Source organism: Podarcis filfolensis, assembly GCF_964270895.1.
Source record: "Podarcis filfolensis genome assembly, chromosome: 6".
NCBI classification, from domain to species: domain Eukaryota; kingdom Metazoa; phylum Chordata; class Lepidosauria; order Squamata; family Lacertidae; genus Podarcis; species Podarcis filfolensis.
In genome coordinates, this window is record NC_139609.1 from 45,337,312 (window position 1) to 45,357,363 (window position 20,052).

The 20,052-nt window shown below is 39.1% G+C and overlaps 1 protein-coding gene and 1 long non-coding RNA gene across 3 annotated transcripts in view; both read left to right on the forward strand.

The window, feature by feature from the left end:
- Positions 1–20,052, forward strand: part of LOC310765067 (BEN domain-containing protein 5-like) — a gene marked incomplete at its 5' end in the record, with an annotated part of 723,703 nt that overhangs the window by 113,502 nt on the left and 590,149 nt on the right. The gene's annotated exons all lie outside the window — the stretch shown is intronic.
- Positions 12,673–16,165, forward strand: LOC310765082. Its single transcript, XR_014549426.1, has 2 exons — positions 12,673–13,960; positions 15,872–16,165. It is a non-coding gene; the product is annotated as an uncharacterized lncRNA (long non-coding RNA).

Consider the following 20,052-nt stretch of genomic DNA (forward strand, 5'->3'; position numbering starts at 1 on the left):
CTTTTTTCCTCCCTGCCTTTCCATATCACAAACATTTACACTCACATAATTCCTTATCTTTCTTTATCTTCTTTTTAGCTCTGCTTTTCTTATCCCAGTACACCTAATTTCTCCCTAATAATAATAATAATAATAATAATAATAATAATAATAATTTATTATTTATACCCTGCCCATCCGGCTGGGTTTCCTCAGCCACTCTGGGCGGCTCCCAACAGAGTATTAAAAACTATCTCCCTTCATTGTTTTTTATGTTTGAAATGCTTTGTACTGAGAAAACCCAGTGGATATTTTGTTTATTTCTCCCTTAGTAATTTATGTGAATTGCTTGCAAAATGGTTACATCATTTATGATTGCACTAGCAGGGCTTTTTATCCATATATTTTAGGGCTTACCCCAATTCATTTTTGGTTTGTCTTGAGAAAAGTGGTTGCAATTCTCTATGGTAAATTTCTCTCAGATTTAGCTTATTAGAGAGAATAAACATTTTGTACATTCTCTTGTAACCATGAAAGTAGCTATTATGTAGACCAATATTATACTCAGCTGACTATCAAACAGAATTTGCAGTACTTGGTTGCTTACATATTAAAAGATTAAATCTGCAATACCTAAAATGTTGTGCTGATATCTTTGGACATAGTTTTCACTGGGACAGTTTGTTTGATGTCACAGCCTTAGGGTGATATCTGACTAAATCATACTTGGAGTAAACATGAGTAACCATCGTGTGCAACTCTTAGTGTTAAATTAAACATAGGTCTTCATTCACAATTGCTGTGAAAGCTTCCTGTCAAGCAATCTGTGTGTACCAAATTATTATTTAAGTATTCCTGCCCTATGTACTGATTTAAAAGCATGGAGCATTAGTGTCACATAGCCCAGGGGGTAGCTCACACCAATGTGAAGCTGTTCAGACGCTAAACTGGCACATGCTGAAGAGGCATTTAAGCATTATCCTTGCTAAATGGATTGCATGGACAGGGAAGAGGTTTTTGGTGGGAGTCATGGTGGGAGTAGCATCTTATGTGTCTCTTTGTTACATCAAGCAGGCAGTGGCCTAATTACAAAATCTTTAGCACTTCAAACACCTAGAATTCAATACATTAAGCAGCAGGTAGTGACAGACTGCTGCAGTGATCCAAGATGCGATCATCACTTACAAGCAACAAGGGCTTGAAGTTTAACTCTTGGCCACTTCTTTGAAAGTGTTTCAGGATAAAGTCTTTATAGTAGGATGAACAGTTATGTTGGGAGAAAAGGTCCACCCTGTGTAGTCTTGTCTATAATAATGCTTTTGTATAATCATATAGCTATATAATATAATTTGAAATCAATTCACTATTACTCACATATTTGCCATTGGGATACAGTAATGGCTTGCAAAACGTATTTCTTTGTAAGTAGCCATACTCCTAAAACAGAAGGCTGCAATTTAAAAATAAATTATCATCAGTTGCCTGATGTGGGGAGTTGCTGCTATATAAACTTTTTAAAATACAAATATTTTAGTGGTTGAGTTTATGGATGGTCTTAGTAGCCTGTCTTCATATGCTTCAGAATGTTTTGGAAAATAAAAACACCTTTTATTCCAGACAGAAGGCTCTATTGTTCATAATGCATTTTAAATTCACATGTAGCGTGCCTTCTACTACTTTTTACAATGAGACCCATGTGTAATTCAATGGCTATCAGAGCCAATGACTGTAATCAGTGGCTCAGCCAAGCCTCACAACAGAAAAGGATATAATGGGGAACAAAATATATTGAAAACATGGTTATTACATGCTTTCCACTGCCCCCCGGCTAAAATTCACTTGCTAAAAGAGTTCCTCTTTGATTTATAGTGATTAGATCCAATTTAAGTTGTTTGGGATTAAGGATTCCCCTTCCCCCCACTTCCTAGATTGACCTACCATTTGCCCATTCTAAAGGAAATGATAAGGACTGAATATTGCTCTCTTGCATATGACATGACAGCCTATATTCATTATGTGAATGATTAAAATTCACCCAGGTATACAATTTAAGACAGGGTAAGCTGACTTTTCCTGTGTACTATAATCATATGAAGACATTGTGCATACTTGGGAGCAGTGCCACAACGATAAAAGCTCAGTGCAACTTATAAGTCGGTGTCTTGAGCTAGCAACTGATGTGTGTGGGGGTGTTTGGGTGTAAAAGGATCTAAGTAACTGGTATCCCTGTAAAACAATTAGGAAGCTGGAATTTGAGGTGTCCATCTTCCAAGAGGGAAGGAATACATGCTGGGGCACTTAAGAGGGCATGAGGCTTCCAAGGGAACTGAGGAGTAGTTTAACTGAAGAGTAGTTCAATTGACTATTTAATTACTATTAAATTGACTTATTTGTTTATTTAACAGCATTAAGGTGCATGTTGCATTACAGGGTACAAGAAGTTAGATCCCTGCCTTGTGGAGCTTAAAATTTAGAAAAGTTCACTGGGTACACAACAGAGGAAGAGGAAGGAAGGAAGTTGAGGCAGAAACAAACGGAAAAAATATGTGATGGGTTTGTTTATATATTGTTATAGGCTACCCCAATCTCTGCCAAGTGGTGCAAAATTCCAGGGGTCTTGGCACTTTACTAGGTGTTGCATTTCCTTTGGAATGAGGCACAATGTAGACTGTGGTGTCTTTAAGATATATGGTTTCATTTACACATCTGAGTCTACTGTGCAGACAGGTCAGAGCATTCACATCTCAAGAGGGAGGGAGTGCAGCATTAGATTCCAGAGTAGCCAGAATGCCACCTCAGTGTCTCTGACCCAGCTTGTCTCAGCCAGCCATTCCAAGAGTTCTGCCTTACCCCCACTTTCCAAGCCTCTTGCCATGATTTTTCCTGCAGACTACGTCACTGTCCACTGCCAACCTGGAACTCCCCCTCCCAGTTTACACCATCCAACGCTGAAATCCTAATCCCGGCTGTGGTCTCTGCTCAGCATTCCCTCATAGGAGGAGGGACTCACATTCCTCTGCTGCCCAACTTAGGGTAACTGTTTTGCCCATTATCTTTCTTTGTACTACATGATTCTTCTCTCCAGCTCTTCTTCTCAGCCTGCATTTTTACACTGTTAACCTGTCTGGCACCCAGGTCAAGACACCCAGCATTTAGTAATTCCAAATATTTAGTAATCTTTGCCATTTGCTAATTATGGATGCCTTTGCACCCACGGAATCCACAACCAGGCATCAAGGGCAGCAAGGGACAAAGGACTGTGTCTTTTGAGAGAGAAGGAGGTGCTGAGGGTGGTGCAGCTGAAGCAGGGAAGGCTATGTGCAAATAAATATTGGTAATTCAAGACCAGAGAGATGAAGGAAACAAGGCCATGGAGCGATTTGAAGCTAACAAGGAGCTTGTGTCGAATTCTAGGAGTGCACAAGAAGTCAGTGTAGGAGTTTTATTGGAATACTGTAAAGTGTTCCAGTTTTATGTTTCGTTTATCTGTGTAAGCCACCTTGGGATTACTTTGACCAAAAAGGTGGCACACAATTTCTTACATACACACTTTACTAAGATTTTGTTAAATGCTCTCTTATGTAATGGTAATTCTTTTCTAGAGGCTTCTATCCTCCTCTTACTTCTGTGGGAAGAGATGAAGGGAGTGAATGCTTACTTCCCCCATTACTCTCCATGATGGAGGTGGCCTAAAAACCATTCTGTGCAGATCGCAGTACAATGAGAGGCTAAGTCTCTGTCATTTCTCACCACTTTTCTGAAGTGTGGGGAGAAGAGGAATAATAGCTTAGCTGAACACCCATCTGCTCAAGACACAAATGAGCCTCTAGGACCTCTCAGAAAACAGACAGAAAACATCCCCATCCCCATAAAACACCTTACTAAAAAAGAAGAAGAAGAAAAGTGAAACTGTACTTTTCCCTTGCAGACTTTAGTATGTGGTAACTGAGCAACTGAAATTTCTGTGACAACATCCTGGGATTTTCTTTCCTCCATTATGAGACTGGTTATAATTTGCCACCAAACTACAGTTTTAGCTACAAAGCACACTTTCTAGCATCATTATCTGAAAGCTAATAGCCTAGTTCACAAAAAGGAGACCAGCGATATAAGTTTTCTTAGCCATTAAAGTGCTATTCACAATCCTTTCAGAAATCACTATTTTATTTTCAGAGTGATACAATATTAATGCCTATCCGCAGAATGAAGAGAGCTATCCCAATTCACACAGAAACAATTTGCTTCATTAAATTTATATTACATAACTATATGGAGGAAGGAGATACACTAAGTTTCCATATCTACCTATACTACCTATGTCTGCTTACTGACATGCTCCTATTTATTTACTGGGTCTGACCTTGAAGAAAGTGGCCAGTGAGTTGTCCAATATACACTGAAGTAAATTTGTTCTTAGATTCTTGAATCAAAGGAAATAGCTTCCTGCCTGGAAGGCACTCATAAGATTAATTATGAATGAAAGTAAGAGATTCAAATGGTTCCTCTCTCACATGGGAAAGGATTTATGCCACTGCTGAATAGTAAATGATAATTATTGACTGACTTCACAACTGAGGTCAAAATCTTGAATAATATAATCCTTTTTTCAATCAACTATGCAAGGAAGTGGATGCTACCTTAATATTTCCTGAGAGACGTGATACAGCTAAATATTTCTGAGCCATATAAAAAGGTAGAAAGAATTGCAGAATTATCTAGGATACTTTGGGTTCATTTTTGCCTAATCAATTGTAATTTTGCAAGAATCACATGCCAAGGAGAGCAAAGTATGATTTATAGTTGTTTCTGTTTGGCGATATGCAGGCAATTTGTTTGCTAGTGCACATGCTTTGTATTCAGAAGGTCTTAAATTCAATCCATGGAGAGTCACTACCAGTCAATGCAGACAGTACTGAGTTGGACGGATCAATGGTCTGATTCAGTGTTAGGCAGCTTTGTATGTCCCTATGTAATTATAATCCCATCTCCATCCATACCTCAGTTTCCCAACAATTTGAACATGTGATCTAAATGCGGTGCTTTCTTTGCATACTCTTTTGTTCTTTTCTTTATCCTCTCTGGTCTTATCCAGTCTGGTTTCCAACTTTTCTGAATAAAACTGTTGTTTACTCAGGTTTCCAGTTATCATCTTCTGAATATGGAATAGTTCTTACTAAAAGAACTAACCCCTTTTTGTTTTGGCAAGCCTACTCAGGCATGTAATTTTAACATGTAATTTTATTATGTATAATCATTTTTAAATTGTATTTTGTATTTATTTCTATTTTGATATAATTGTATGTCAACTTGCTTTTAATATTTGCTCTAATCTGTATCTAAAAAAAATGAAAATTTGTTTATTTTTATCTGTATTCTTAATGAATATTTTAAATTTGTTCTTTGTAAACCACTTGGAGGTTTTATATCAAGTGAGCAATATAAAAATGTAATTTAAAAATACATGAAATAGTAAACTGTCTGTGGTCTCCACCACTTCAGACAGCTGTAGGGGCTGCAATTGCACATACCGAAAGTTCTTCATGCAAAAATAATAATGAAAACCTGACACACGAAGAGCTAGATTTCAGGGGAAAGGTAAGTGCCATGTTCTTATAAAATAAGTTCTTTTTAAAGTTGTCTCACTCACATCATGCAGCACAGATAATCAGTTGTTGGAAACTGGTTTACTAAAATAACAATTGTATCCAACTGAATCATTGCATGCACAAAGTGACTTCTGCAAGTGCAACAGAACTTCCCCTCCTCCTCCTCCTCCTTTCACATGCCTCCCCCCCAAAAAACTACTATGGGTTTCTTCCCAAGCAGATATGGGGACAGTGCGGGGGGCATAGGGGGTGGGGAATAAAGGGGAGGAAATTCTGTGGGGCTTTTGGAAATTGCTCCCCACGCAGAACAATTCAGTTCAGGGGTCCTCAAACTGTGGTCCGTGGGCCAAATCCGGCTCGCCACGTCCTGAACCCGGTCCGCCCGGCAATTGCAGAGCCCGCTGCTGTCTTAATGGGTCTATGGCGAAAGGAAGTATGGCGTCCCGTGCACGAGTGCGACCTCTGTATCTGGTGTCCGTTGATACCATGAGTGGTTGGTTCATTGGTTGCGGGGTTGGGGGGGGCGATGCATGCGTAAGAGGAGGGATGATGCGATCCTGCACACGCGCAGCAGGCGGGCTGGCGCTTTTGCGTTCTCATCTCTCTGTGGTCCATGACTGAGAGTTCCTTCAGCTGTGCTGCGTAAGGTGAGTGACTTGGGTGAGGCAACTGCGAGGGGGGGGAGGTTGGCTGCCCCCCTTTTTCTTTTCAGCCGTTACGCTCTGAGGCAGGACAGGGAAGTGGCCGTTTTGGGGCCAGGGAGCCTCATTCTACTGCCCAGCAGAGCAGATGGGAGGAGGCCCTGCCTCAGGATTGAGACTGGCAGGTGCTGAGGCATCTCTCCTCCAGCCTCCTTGGTCGGGGGTCATCCAGCAGTTGTAGGAAAAACCAGCAGTTGCATTCCCAAACAAAACATGTTGATTTACTAGAAATGTTGCAAAAGGAGTTTCAAATCAGATTTAAAGAGCTTCATCTCCATGAACAGGACATACAGCTTTTCCGGAACCCATGTTCTGTTGATATTGAAATTGTTGATCCGATTTACCAAATGGAATTGGCCGAACTACAGAATTGTGACTCTCTGAAAGACGCATTCAAATCAAGCAGCCTCACTAATTTCTATGCATCTCTTCGCTCTTGAGACATAATCTCAATTCTTAATCTCAGGAACCATGCACTCAAAATTGCAACCATCTTTGGCGGCACCTATGTCTGTGAACAGACTTTTTCCCGAATGAAACATCTGAAATCTCCAACCACATCCAGACTAACTGGTGAACACTTGCATCACTTGCCACGACTAGCAGTGACAAATATGGAACTGGATATTGACCATCTCATTAGCCAAAAGCAGAAATATACTTCCGATTGAAATACTTATAAGTTTATGTTGATTAAAATTGTTTTTCAATTTAAATATTGTATTGTTTTTCCTGTTTTTTTTGTGCACCACAAATAAAATATGTGCAGTGTGCATAGGAATTCGTTCATATTCTTTTAAAACTATAGTCAAGGCTCCAACGATGTCTGAGGGACAGTGAACTGGCCCCTTTTTAAAGAGTTTGAGGACCCCTGATTTAGTTGGATACAACCCATTGTTTGTACAAGCGGGGCTGGCAAACAAATGTGTGAAGGGTTTTAGGGACTTCGCTCCACTCCCCCCCTTGTTTTATGCCCTCCCCAATATTCAGTCAGCATTCTATGCCAACTGAACATGCTCTCTGTTTTTAGGGGTTGGGGTACATTCTTTGGGTTTCTCTCTGAAATTTTCTTTTACTTTTTGGTACTTCCAGAAACCTTGGGGTTCCCCCAAGCTCGCTGTTACCTTCATCTTGTGTGTGGTGCCATTTTAGGTACAGAGGGACCAGTACTCAGAGAACTTAGCTCTCTGTTAGTGAGAGCTAAGTGGATGAATCCACTTACTTCACATTGCCAGCTCTCCATTAAGAACAACTTTTTGACATAATATTATTTAATTTAACTGCTTTCAGTGGGCAGTAGTTCTCTGATCCCAGTCGCCAGAAATATTGTTAATAGCTGCTTCTACTGATATGTTTTTGGTCTGTGGTCAGAGAGCTTCACTTTTTTGGTGGTGGTGGGAGACCTAAAGCATTCTGAAATGATACTGAAAATCATTTGCTGAGCGATAAGAATTTTTCCTATCTATAGCCTGCCCATATAGAAAATTCTGTAATTGTACTAGACATACTTTGGAAACTTTCCCAGAGGAATAATAGATAAGTTAACAGAGCACTTTTTAATTCTGCAAAGTGCACTCTTCCTTATAATTTACTTAATATAAAAATTTAATGTACTGCAGTTTACTGAACAAATTGCATTTAAAGTATTTTAGAGTTAGCAAGGGAGTTCTGCTTTGGTGCCCAGTTGGACTTTATGATTTGATTATCCAGATAACAACAAGCAGTAACAGAGTTCTCTCAATAAGTGGGTATGGAGATTGTCTCTCAGTGATGTTACTACTAAAGCAGAATTAGAATCCATAAAAGCAGGAAGAAAATTGTGCATGTCATGTGTGATTTCACACACTTTGGCTTAGATTCCTAAGGGAAATTCCATATGACTAAAGTCTTTTAGAGATATTCCCTTTGTTACCTCTTCCTCATCCTGGGACCAGATTTGAGGGAGGGGTTTCAACAGTAGTATTATATATAGTTTCATGCAGAGTGTGATATTCCAGTTCAGTCCCTGGCGTCTCCATCTAAAATGCTCCCAGTACCATAGCAGGCTAGGGGAGACCTCAGCCAGAGATTTTGAAACACTACTAACAATCAGTTAATGTATAGGCTAAGTAGATCAATGGGTGGAATTGGTATTAGACAGTTTCAAATATTTAAATAAATGGGTCAGTGATTAGGCACTTTGGCAATGTTTAAGACGGGGAAAGTACTGTAGGTTGTTGCATTATGAATGGATAATCCAGTTTTTCCCCACTGGTAATAACTATATTACTTAATACTTCATTCAGTGAGTATACTAGTATAATGTTGAATTTACTCCAGGGCAATGTTTCCCAACCTGTGGGCCATATTCCAATGCGGGTTGTAAAGCCTGTCTAAATGGCTCACAGGCTTTAGAAGTAAACCCCAAATAATTATTGGTTACAATCCTTAACTGGTATGATAAATACCAACTTTGTTTTGTTGGCATATTATAAAGCTGTATTGACACTTGTAACTGATCATCAAAAAGTCTGAATTTTAACATTCGCAAACTGTTCTCTGGAGGCTGGCAGCAGAGCTGGTCATAGTTCACCGCAAATTGCTCACCATCAGAACTGAGCTGTAGTAGTAATTCAGAACAATACCCTGTACAAGCACCTTGTGGTGAACCATCACTGGATCTGCCAACGAGATTAGTTAATAGTTAAGCCAAGGGTGATGGAGGTTTGCTTAGTTGAAATAAGGAATAATATATCAACATTACATATCAATAATTATGTGAGACTATCTCTGACAACCATCAAATCCTGCATTGACTTCCCTATTGGCAAAATACAAGTCCAGGCACCCCATTGATACTTGCTAAAATGACTTTATCATGAATTAAACTATAAAAGATAGCCACAGTTAATTATATCTAACACTGCTCGTTTAAGCATTTGTTTTTTGAATACATTGTTATAGCTTATGAAGCAATATTCTGCAATCATATGGTTGGTGTACTTACATTCCCATAAACAAAACTGTGAATAACTTTGTAAGTACTATAAATATTTCAACAAATTCCACATGAATAGGGATGTTAAATATTTTTCTGTTTGGATGCCTCATGTAATGGCTGTGAAATAGGCAAACACATAGTTAAAAATTAAATGCAATGTCTACCAGAGACCCACGTTCCAAAATTCATGTGTCAATAAAGTGATGAATCATCATACCAAGTACATCTAGACTTGTGGGTCACCATCAAAAAAAGTTGGGAACTCTTGCTCTACAGAATGCCTTTGACAAAATAATTATTGGTGTTTGTGGCATTTGTCAAGTGTAAAAGGCCTCTACAAAGTACATGTGTGTCTTCGTTGACACTCAAATAACAGCAGTTCCATGTACAGACAGTTGTTTCAGTGTCTGTCATTTCCACTCCTAGTCACATAGCCTCCATCCTACATCAGACCTGTTCCTAATGCATATGCCCTAACCTGGTGGTTTAAGCATAACTGTAGGCCAAGAGCCCAACTTTGTATCCTCTTTCTTTCCCCCATATTCTATTCCCTTCCTTTCACTTGTCATTCATTCTCTGGCATCATTGATGTATAGAAATAGGCATTTGCACTTACCTCATTAACTGTAATAGATGGCCAAGGGATCTTTAGGCTGTTAAAACTTTAGGAAAGTCCTGTGCACATTTGCAGCACAGGGTTCTCTCCTGCAGATTCCCAGCTTGGCAGCATTTCCAGGAATGTGCATGACATCACATGTTACTGTCTGGTCCCATAGGCATGTCAGGAAGTTCTGCCACACTGGAGAGCCTCAGGCCACTTGAGCACTCATGGGGTTTTTCTAAAGTTTCAAGCGCCATAAAGACCTCTCAGTCACTTCATACACTTAATAGGCTAATTAACTCATATTAAATAAGTTAATTAATCTACAGTTAATAAGGCAAGCACAAACCTACCCTCTTCAAGGACATCTTCAATATCCCCCCATCCCAGTCCTGATCCAAAGGAAATTGATTGCCTAAGCAAGATGTAAATCAGTAGGCCTCAAGTTTCGGAACAGGGCTTATCCACAATTGCTATTTGTTGCGCTTCAGCTTTAAAGAGTGGCTTTTTGTGGGGAAAGCTCTGGGGTGAAAAAAAAGGTACTTGGGCAGGAAACTTTAAAGCACAGCCCCGTGCCCAGAACCTGCAGGGCAAAAGCTAAGTGTGGATAAGCCCTAAGGCAAAGAGAGGTTATGGTCCTTGTCCAAGGTGCTGAATGCTTGTTCAGGACTGTAGTTAGCAGTCCTGCAGCTGAGGCAGAAGATAAAATTTGTCAGCTGAGTCTTGCAGCAATTTGCAGAGCTATACAATCTAGTTTGGGTATTCAGAATGGAAGACCCACCCCTGAGTGTTGCAACTGGCCATTTTCTAATAGTTCTTGACTGTTTTCTAGGCTCTGGCAATTGGTTTGAGGGACACTCATCAATGTTTTTTTTAATCCTCCACAAGGAGTCTATGACCGAGTCATAGAATCATTGAGTTGGAAGGTGCCCTGAGGATCATCTACATATTATTAATATTAATATTTCCTATTCCACGCTTTCTACCAAAGGAGTTCAGTGGCATAGATTTTTCCTCAGACTTCAAGAGACAGGATGCAGGCTTTTTTTTGTCAGTGGATCCACATGGGAAGGACAGCAGAGTGGATTCATCTTCTCAGGGCTGCCATCATAGGATTCTGTAGCTGAAGAATTCCTGTTTGGGGACCACGACCACCCCTTTCAAATGGGTGAAAAACATTAGTTGAAAGATTTGGCTGTGCACTAGTTTCGTGAGTGTTCCTATTATCAGGTCCCAAACATGGTGCATTGGGGCTGTCTTGTCCTGAACACCCCATCTGCCATTCACAAGCCTGGCAGTTATGGGAATAACTTAAAACTGCTAAATGTCTGTTCCATAAGTGGTAGTTATCTGGGCATGGCTCCATAGACTAATAGGTTTTGCTTTCAGAGTGGGATGTGGTTTGTCCTAGTTTTCAGCAAGCCTAAATGGTCTCTGTCTACCTAGGTATGCCTGAGCTCTCCACAATCTTGATGTGAAATGTGTGCTCCAGAATCAAATTTAGATGTTATAACTGTTTTTTGTATGTATGGGTTCCTCGTGATTATGAAAATTCTTGATTCAAATTAGATGCATTTATTATTTTTCAGCACATGTTGTGCTGATTGAGCAGTGTACATTTGATTTCCAGAGGGCGAGTATAGCAGCCTTTACCAAATAAATAGCTGTACCAGGTTTAGAAATGGTTTTAGCTGTCCTCCAATAAGCAGCAGGATGGATAGCACTGAAGTGGGGCAAATTGCTTAAAATTCTTAAAAGTGACATTTTTGTCTCCGTTCTGTTCATAAAAGTTCAGGGTAGTGTGATGCAATTTTGCTGATATGGTAAAAGTTTGACAACCTGCTGGTTTCATAGAATGCATCATTAATATACATTAAATTCTTCTGAAATGCATTTTAAACACTTTCTCTCTTTTCTATACAGCTGCTTACTAACTGCAATGCATCCTTCTTTGCCCTCCTCCTTCCTTCCCCAGCCAATATTTTTCTCACTTATCTCCATTGGGAAATTAATATTTCTCAACTTCTGTACATTGAAGACAGCGCTCTGAAAAAAGACTTTCAGATGTTTAGAAATGTCACCCATTGCAAGAGCCTTTTGAATTAATATCTACGCAAAAGGTGGTGGAGTGAAGGGTGAACAGATTGGAGAGATCACAGCCCAGTAAATTCTAAAAACCTGTTCTCCCTTTGTTTTAATGGAAATTTCAAAGACTGGATAGCAGATCAACTGTGAGATAAATGTGAGGTGTGAGCTAGCTCAGTCTCTCCCCCACCCCATCCGTGCTTTTCTGCACATCTTCTGTACGTTATTCAGGTACCATTGCAGAGAAGCCTCTTATCAAATTTATGCTTACAGTTGAAAATGACACACCTGCCCAGTATCTATGGTAACAAAGGTTCTCTTCAGTCTCAGCTTTCTTATTCCTCTTTCATTAAAAAAAATAAATCTCCAGAAATAGTAGCATTTAATAGCAGTTTTAAATCTGTTTTCATTTTTTTAAAAAAAGTATTGCCATTTCTTAGTATCACTTCAAAAAGGATGGAATAATCTTTTCACTTAGAAGCATTTCAGTGCTGCTTAAAGAAGTTTGCATTTATCATCTAGATTGTTACAAAAGAAAATGTGCTCAGACATGCTCACCAATGCAAAACCTAGAGAATAAACCAAAATCTTTATAGGCCATCATCATAAAAAATCCATTAGAAATTGAACTTTTCTGCATAGTAGAAGCAACTTGAGTTGCTGTGAAATTTTGCCAACAGCAAATTTGCAAGGTAAAATTGGAGATTTCTCCAATTCTGATAAACCCTGGTAGGTGCAAGCTATCATTGCAATACCAGCTTCTGGGGAACAGTGCAGTTACATTTATGTTCCACTTACAGTCTTCCAAAGGGCATCTGTATTGGCCACAGTGGGAAAAGAATGCTGGACTAGATGGGGCTTTGGTTTTGTCCAGCTGGGCTCTTCTTACGTGTCTCTCTCCTGCGAGTCAGGAAGTAATCCTAAAAACAGTTCCTTGGCAAAAGCTTTAATTGCGTTGTTATTGTTCTTTTTTTGCAATACACTCTTACAAGGATTTTTGTTATAAAGCTTAATATTCTTTAGTTCTGTAGTGATTTTTTTACCGGAAACAAAAGCTTTTAAATGGTTTGATGTGTGTTCCAAAAGGGAAGCAAATATAAAATATTAGGGCAAAACAGAAACCTAAAGCATAACCTTATGATGATGGAGAGTGCTTCTGTCTTTGCTGTACATAGCTCCATTTCCATCAAATAACTGCAATTCTTGTTCTTCAGTAAACCCATTTCTTGGCACAGTCCTTGAGCGTAGAGTTAGAGCCAGAGGAAATAATGTCATATACTGATTCCTCCTGGTGATATAAGAGTCCTTGTAACTTTGCCTAGAATCTTTTTTTAAGGGGGGATGTAAATGGTCAGTTATCAATTTGCACCCCTGAGGTGTGGCATAATAGTTGTTCCAAGAAGTTATTTATTTATTTATTTTATTTGTAAGTGCCTCAAAGTAACATACATTAAAACCAATTAAAACAAATTCAACCAGTAAAAGTCTCAAACGACATCTATACTGATAAAAGATGAGTCTTACTGATCTTGCCCAATATTATTCCTCTCACCTGTTACTTGAAGGGGGTTAATTCCTCACTTTGACAAAATGGTCTTTAGGCCAGATAAGGTCCTTGTCCACAACATTATTTTTTTTCTTCCATAGTGATCAGGAAATAATTTTACCCTCATTCTTAGCTAATTCTACTCATCCTCAAGAACACCTTTGGTATACCTTAGGTATACCTGTAGAGCACTTTGCTTTTGCTTTTGTTTAGTTTGCAGGAAGTCTGGGGTCCATTTATTTGTTTGGATGCAAATGTATAGGAAACAAATTCTCTAAAACAGGGATGTCCAACAGGTCGATCGGGATTAACTGGTCGATCCCCAGGAGGTTGCAGTCGATCGCTGTTGATCACGGGCTCATTTTCCTTTGCTTTTGCCTAAGAGCACCGGGCCCCGGCCCCTGCTTGGATTTTCTCCTGATATTTGTAACGGAAGACAGAGTTTTTCACAGCGCTGATTTGGTGAGCGACTAATCATGTTCCCCCTTAAAAGTCCCCCCCGACTGAACCCCCCCAACAAAATGGGCATAAAATGGGGCATTCCCCCTCTTTAAAAAACTCTCAACAACTTTGACCCAGATTTTAATTCTGAAAGTAGATTGCAGTCCCTCGGGAGTTGGCCACCCCTGCTCTAAAACTACCATTTCTAGCTGGTTAAATGAGTGCATGTTTCAGATAGCATAGGCAACCAACTGCCAGGAAGTTACAACCCATAACAGGAAAGCCATCCAGAAGTCTTGGAGAACAGAAATTCATGGTAAAGCAATTTCCATCTTGGGAACAACTGCAGTAGTTTTTTTCAAATTCTATCCTCATTTTCTGTTTTGTTTTAGCAAGAATAATGGTACCTTGTTCACATTAAACACAGTGGGAGTGCTTGCCCATGACTTCATTGGAGACTAAAATGAAAGTTTTATTATAAACCAGAGGAAGCTTTTGTGTGGTGTTGTAATGTGAACAGCTGTTTAGGTTGAAGATAATTTAGGTCAACTGTTCTGTGGTGGGTTTTTGTTTGTTTCTTGGTATTGCAACACTTTTCCCCCACTGCAGAAATTTGTCAGAGAAATATATAATCTGTAAGTAAAAGTGTTATTTTGCTTGTTTGTCAAATTACACATTATGCTTAGCTATAATATTTCTTAGTAAAATTAACTTGAAGAAATACAATTAATTCTGTTTGGAAAATCCCCTAGGAAAAAGCTGTACACAGTTAACTATGATTTTTGATGAAGGTGACATCCTTATCAAATTCTGTTATTGCACACTATATTAAATGTCCGCAGCTTTATAGGTAGGTGTTTCAAATATTTTAATTATCACCCTTAAAGTGAAGAATAGTTACAAACCTACAGTTCCATAAATATGGAGCCTGTTCTGATGTACTTCGTTTTGATATTGTTTTTTACTTAATAATCATAATAGCACATTTGTGATCAAAAGAAAGTTAAAGCTCTTGGTGTTACTTTATTTTTTAATTGTAGGCTCACATTCTTCTAAGACCTGTGTTGCTTTGGTCCTTTGTTTATCTTGTTCGTCCCTATTTTTCCATCCTAGGCACTAAAAGGCTATTTATATAAATCTGAGCATGCTTTCAGAGCATAGACTAAAAGCAATTTTGAACTTAAAATAATTTCGTGCTTTGACACTGGCCTGGTTCACATGTAACATAAAGCTGAAATATGCCTTGGGGCAAATGAGCAACTTGTGTGCATTCCTGGAGTGAAGATCATGATCACAGTGCTTTTTTCCTAATCCTGCTTCTATGTTATCCTGGACTAAGTTAAAAGTTTGGCTTCGCATGGCATATGAACCCAGGTTCATGGTTTGTCTCACTCTGGACGAGGTTTGTTCTTGGCTTAATGTGTGTGATTTATTGAAGGGAGACAAATCACAAGAAAAAAACTGAACCATTGTAGAACTGTGCTCCAAGCCCCATGGAAGTAAAACAAGGAACTGTAGCCACCTTGGAGGTTGTATCAACAGAATAGGGAGTGCGGGACATAAAGATTTTGATAACTAAACAATACTACTTCAAGGAAGTATGAGGAAACAGGAAAAGGCACTTCTGTTGAGGAGCAGAGGATCTATGGTTGTTTCTCAGTAGCCATCTCAGTTCAAGAAAAATGTAAATGGCAAACCTTCACTTATGAAAACAACAACTGCATGAGAATGACGTTATAAAATGAACATGAACAATATGCTAATAAGGATGGTATGAGCAATAATATTGGAGGTGTAAAAGTTATTTAACTACATATTATGAAAAATTAAAATTCACATCGGCACTTAAATGACTGAAAGTGCACATGCTTCAACAATGTACAAAAATACACAACCTTGTTTTTCTTCTTCTTTCCTTTGCTTTGCCAGCAGACCTTCTTTCACCATGGGAAGAGAGGAGGAGACTGGGCAGCACAGACAGAAGGCACACCACCAAATTGATACTCTGGAGGAGCTAAGCAAAGGATCTGGCTGTTAGGATGGGCTAAGTGGAATAGACATTTGTTTCTAAAAAAAGAATGTCAAGAGATAATTCCTTATTTTTGCTAAAGGGAAGCACAACTTTTCTTGGCCAACTTTTGGCTGAAATGATAAGCATATTACAGATGTTTACTTTCTCATTTTTGTTTTCATGGTCAAAAATAAAGATCTCTCCTATTGATATTCTTCATTTTCTCATGTGGTTATTTTTAAAACTAACATACAATAAAAAAATAGACAAACAATGTCTATTTGTGGAAATCTTCATGGGACACATCTTCTTCAATGTCTTTTCCCTCAGGATTCTGTTCATGCTATTCTACACCAGAGACCTCTTCCAAACCCTACTCTTCCTCCTGCATTACAGGTGAGAAAAGAGACTGGGCATTTTATTTTTATTTATTTATCTATTAAATTTCTATAACACCCTTCATCCGAGGATCACAGGGCAGCTTACAATATAAAAACACAAAATTTCATAACATAGTAACAAACAAGCAAAATAATGCCCTCATCACCAGTTTAAAAGGCCATATATTGCTTAATTAGCCAGAGGCTTAGGAGAAGAGAAATGTTTTTGCCTGGCACCTAAAGATTTGCAATGAAGGTGACAGGCTTGCCTCAGGGTCATGTCATGCTACTGTTTCTTGTAAAAGCAAGCATCTCAACATTTGAAGGCAACAGACAAGTTTTCCTGGTCCCAACAACAAACCCAACTTCCAAACAGCCTCTCTGAAGAAAGTCTTGTTGGTAGGCAAGACAAATGGTAAATTTATAAAAACATTGAGCTGGCTTATTATCATTATTTTAAAACTTTTAAACTCCAGCATATCCAGATATGCTACAGCTCCATTTCAAGTACCTTAACATTGAATAGACCTTTCTCTTTTCCCTCCAAACCAGAGTGTAAAAGGTCAGAGACTTCAAACTGTGTCACCCCACTCCACTCTTTTCAGGCTTCCTGGGACTTCTTTTTTCATTTTCATAACTGTATTTTCAAGATTTCTTGTCAAGAGAGATAATATACGTAGTCCTTTATCCTTCTTGCTTTTCCTACAATGTCTCCAGGTGAGCAGACATCAAGGATGGTCTCTGAAGGATAAGGGATGGGTCAAGAAATGCAGCTGTGCAGTAGCTCAGACTCAGTCTGATTTATTGGAAGTGTTTTTGTTGAGGGTGTATGTAAGCAGTATATTAAGGCCCACATCTTTGTTGACCACCTCAAGCCTTGCAGCACTGTCTCTTACCTTGTGCCCACTCACAGTCAGGAGCAGAGTAATTTTCCCCACTGCTGTGCCGTCTCAAATAGCATAGCTGGCTGATCAGCACACATGCTATAATTATGGCTTGGATCTTAATATATGCTACATGAAGGAAATTTATGGAAGGAAAGTTTTGTATCCTTTTCTAGATCCAGCAAAACCCCTATTCTCAAAAAGCTGCTCTGAAAAGTTGGTTAGGCCTTCCTCAACAATGTTGGATGGGGTGCAGGAAGCTGTTGGGGGATAGATAGAGTTATCCAAAATTGGACTTGGGTCCTAATGATAATTAAACTCCCAGGCAGCCTCTTACACCTCATTTCAGAACTACCCTTTGACTTCCAGGGGAGGCCTTTTAAGCGGTCACAGGGAGCTACAGGGAAACAAGAGATTGAAAACTTTCATTCCTTGAACTTGCTTAAGTTACCTTATCCATTCCTGTACCTGCTTGTTTTCTTGCATTATTCATTACTTGCTAGATGCTGGCTGTGTAGCCTCCCGATCATATAAAATTATCGTTCCAATGGGTAGTTTTGTCTTGTAGAATTTCAGAGTAAGGCAAGTTCATTCTGTTCTGCAAGTACTTTGACCTATGGCGCTTTTGCAGACCATCTGAACTGGGCACAGAGGTTACTTGCTGTTATGATACTGTGCCTAGTTCTGACCAGCTGTCCTAAGGAAGGGGTTTGCTGCTTGGTTTATGCGGTACAAGACTTGGCATCTGTTGAAGACCTAGATCCTGAAGTGTATTATCACTTGGCTATAACGTAACCCAACTATTGTCAGCCATTTTCAAATTATCAAATGACTTCCAGCGTGTCCTGCTATGTTAGTCCTTGGAAAAGTTGACAGGGACAAGACGGCTTCCTCACCTACAATCCTTGAGCCATGATCTGAGTCCATGTTTATGACCACTGACTAAATTCACTATTTGTGGGCTGGTCTACATGTAAGCTGTGATCTGCACCTCATTGGTCTTCAATTGGGTCTTCGAGCCACCACAAAGGCCAGCTTAGCACAGTTTTCCTGGAAAGGTAACAATGGGAAAATACCTTCAAGGAAGATAGCAATAAACTGATAAAAGTCAGAAACCTCCTTCAATATACAAGCATGGAAGAATACCCACTGCATTGGAAGCATAGTGCATTGAGTATCTTCACTTTCCTGTCAAGTGGTTGCCACTCTCATGGCTGTTTCCAGTCTACCAATTTCTCCTGGTTATTGATATGTGGCTTTTTTCTCCTTCATCAGCTGAACAATAGCCCTCAGGCATTGACCAGCAAATATAAAGGCATCAAAACCACCAACCAACAGATAACAGCAAATATAAAGAAGGAACTATAACACAACTGCAAGGAAGAAATATGTCAAAGGAGCATTAAAATACATCAGTATACATAACTCTGCATAATTTATCAGCAGCTGTTAAATCAGCTGGACAAAACTACTCAAGTTACACCTTCAAAGGTTAATCGAAAGACAGTATTTTAGTATTTTAAAAGTAAACACTTTGAACTTCAAACTAATCGAAGTTTTCAACAGACTTCAAAGGCAGCCTCATCAACTCCAGCCTGGAGGTTGCCAAGACCTGAATGCCAGTGACCAATTTGACCTTCTCCAGGAACAGCCACAGACTCACCAGTATATGTTGCTGAAAGGCATTCCTTGTGATAGATGCCAGCCAGGTTTCAGGAGCAGAGTTTAGGTCTAGGAGCAGCTCAAGAGTGTATATGGGAATACAACCTTCTACCGAACCTTCATCTTCTCCTGTGTTAACTGGAAGAACTGTCGTCAACATTTCCATTTTGCCTGGATCAAACCTTACTCATTCAGCTCCTCCCTGATTCCAAACTCTTGCAATTTCAAATTTGCAGTATGTATAAAACTGAGAAGTTCTGAACAGAACTCCACACGTTCCTTGATTCCCCATAGCTGCACTAAAATAGAGCATGGTCTGCTGTAAATAAGATTTAATAAACTGAGGAGATGTCAACAATTCAAAGTTAGACTGTCTAAACTTCTTCTGAGGACAAGATGTTGGTGCTCATAATGCACAGCCTTAGAACATAAGCAGTATCATTGCAAAGAAAGGATTTTCTCTAGTTCCCTGTAAATGTTTTGCTACCCACTGTATACATATGCCCTTCTCTATCCAGATATGCTTGCTTAAAACCTATTTAACTGCGTGCGTGATTGCAAACCTTAGGTTATACTGTCATGAACTCAAAATTATATGCCTCTGCTAGCTTTTAATAATAGCTGTTATGTAAATCTCAACTAATATTGTGTGTAAATGTATTGTTTCGTCTTTCTTCAGCTCTCCTTCATTCACCATACGTTTTTTCAGGCAGACTTGCACAGATAAGATCACTTTCATTCTCCCTTTCTAAGCATTCTTAAAACAGTACGATTGTTGTCATAGTGATACTGTAATATCATGAGAATGGGGATGAGTATTGTAGGAGGAGGAAGAAAGGAAGTGACTGACTTGTATTTAAATGCATACACAAACAGGATTACTGACAATTTCTAAATAAAGTAAGATAACTTATGAACACATTAATGGTAAATTAATGTTTGATTAAATGTCGTTTTAATTTTTTCTCTTGTGAGAAAATTATTCTCTAGATAAAATGACATAAATCCTTATCTCTATGTGAAGACAGTGCAGTAATTTCCAATTAGAAGCACGCATGAGCTGCAGACAAACTCAGAAGCTTCTATAATGCCTTATTAAAACTCTTCCACTGTAGTTATAGGTGTAATATCAATAGAGATAACATTTACAGGGTTAAAGGGTAAAGCAGGAAGCAG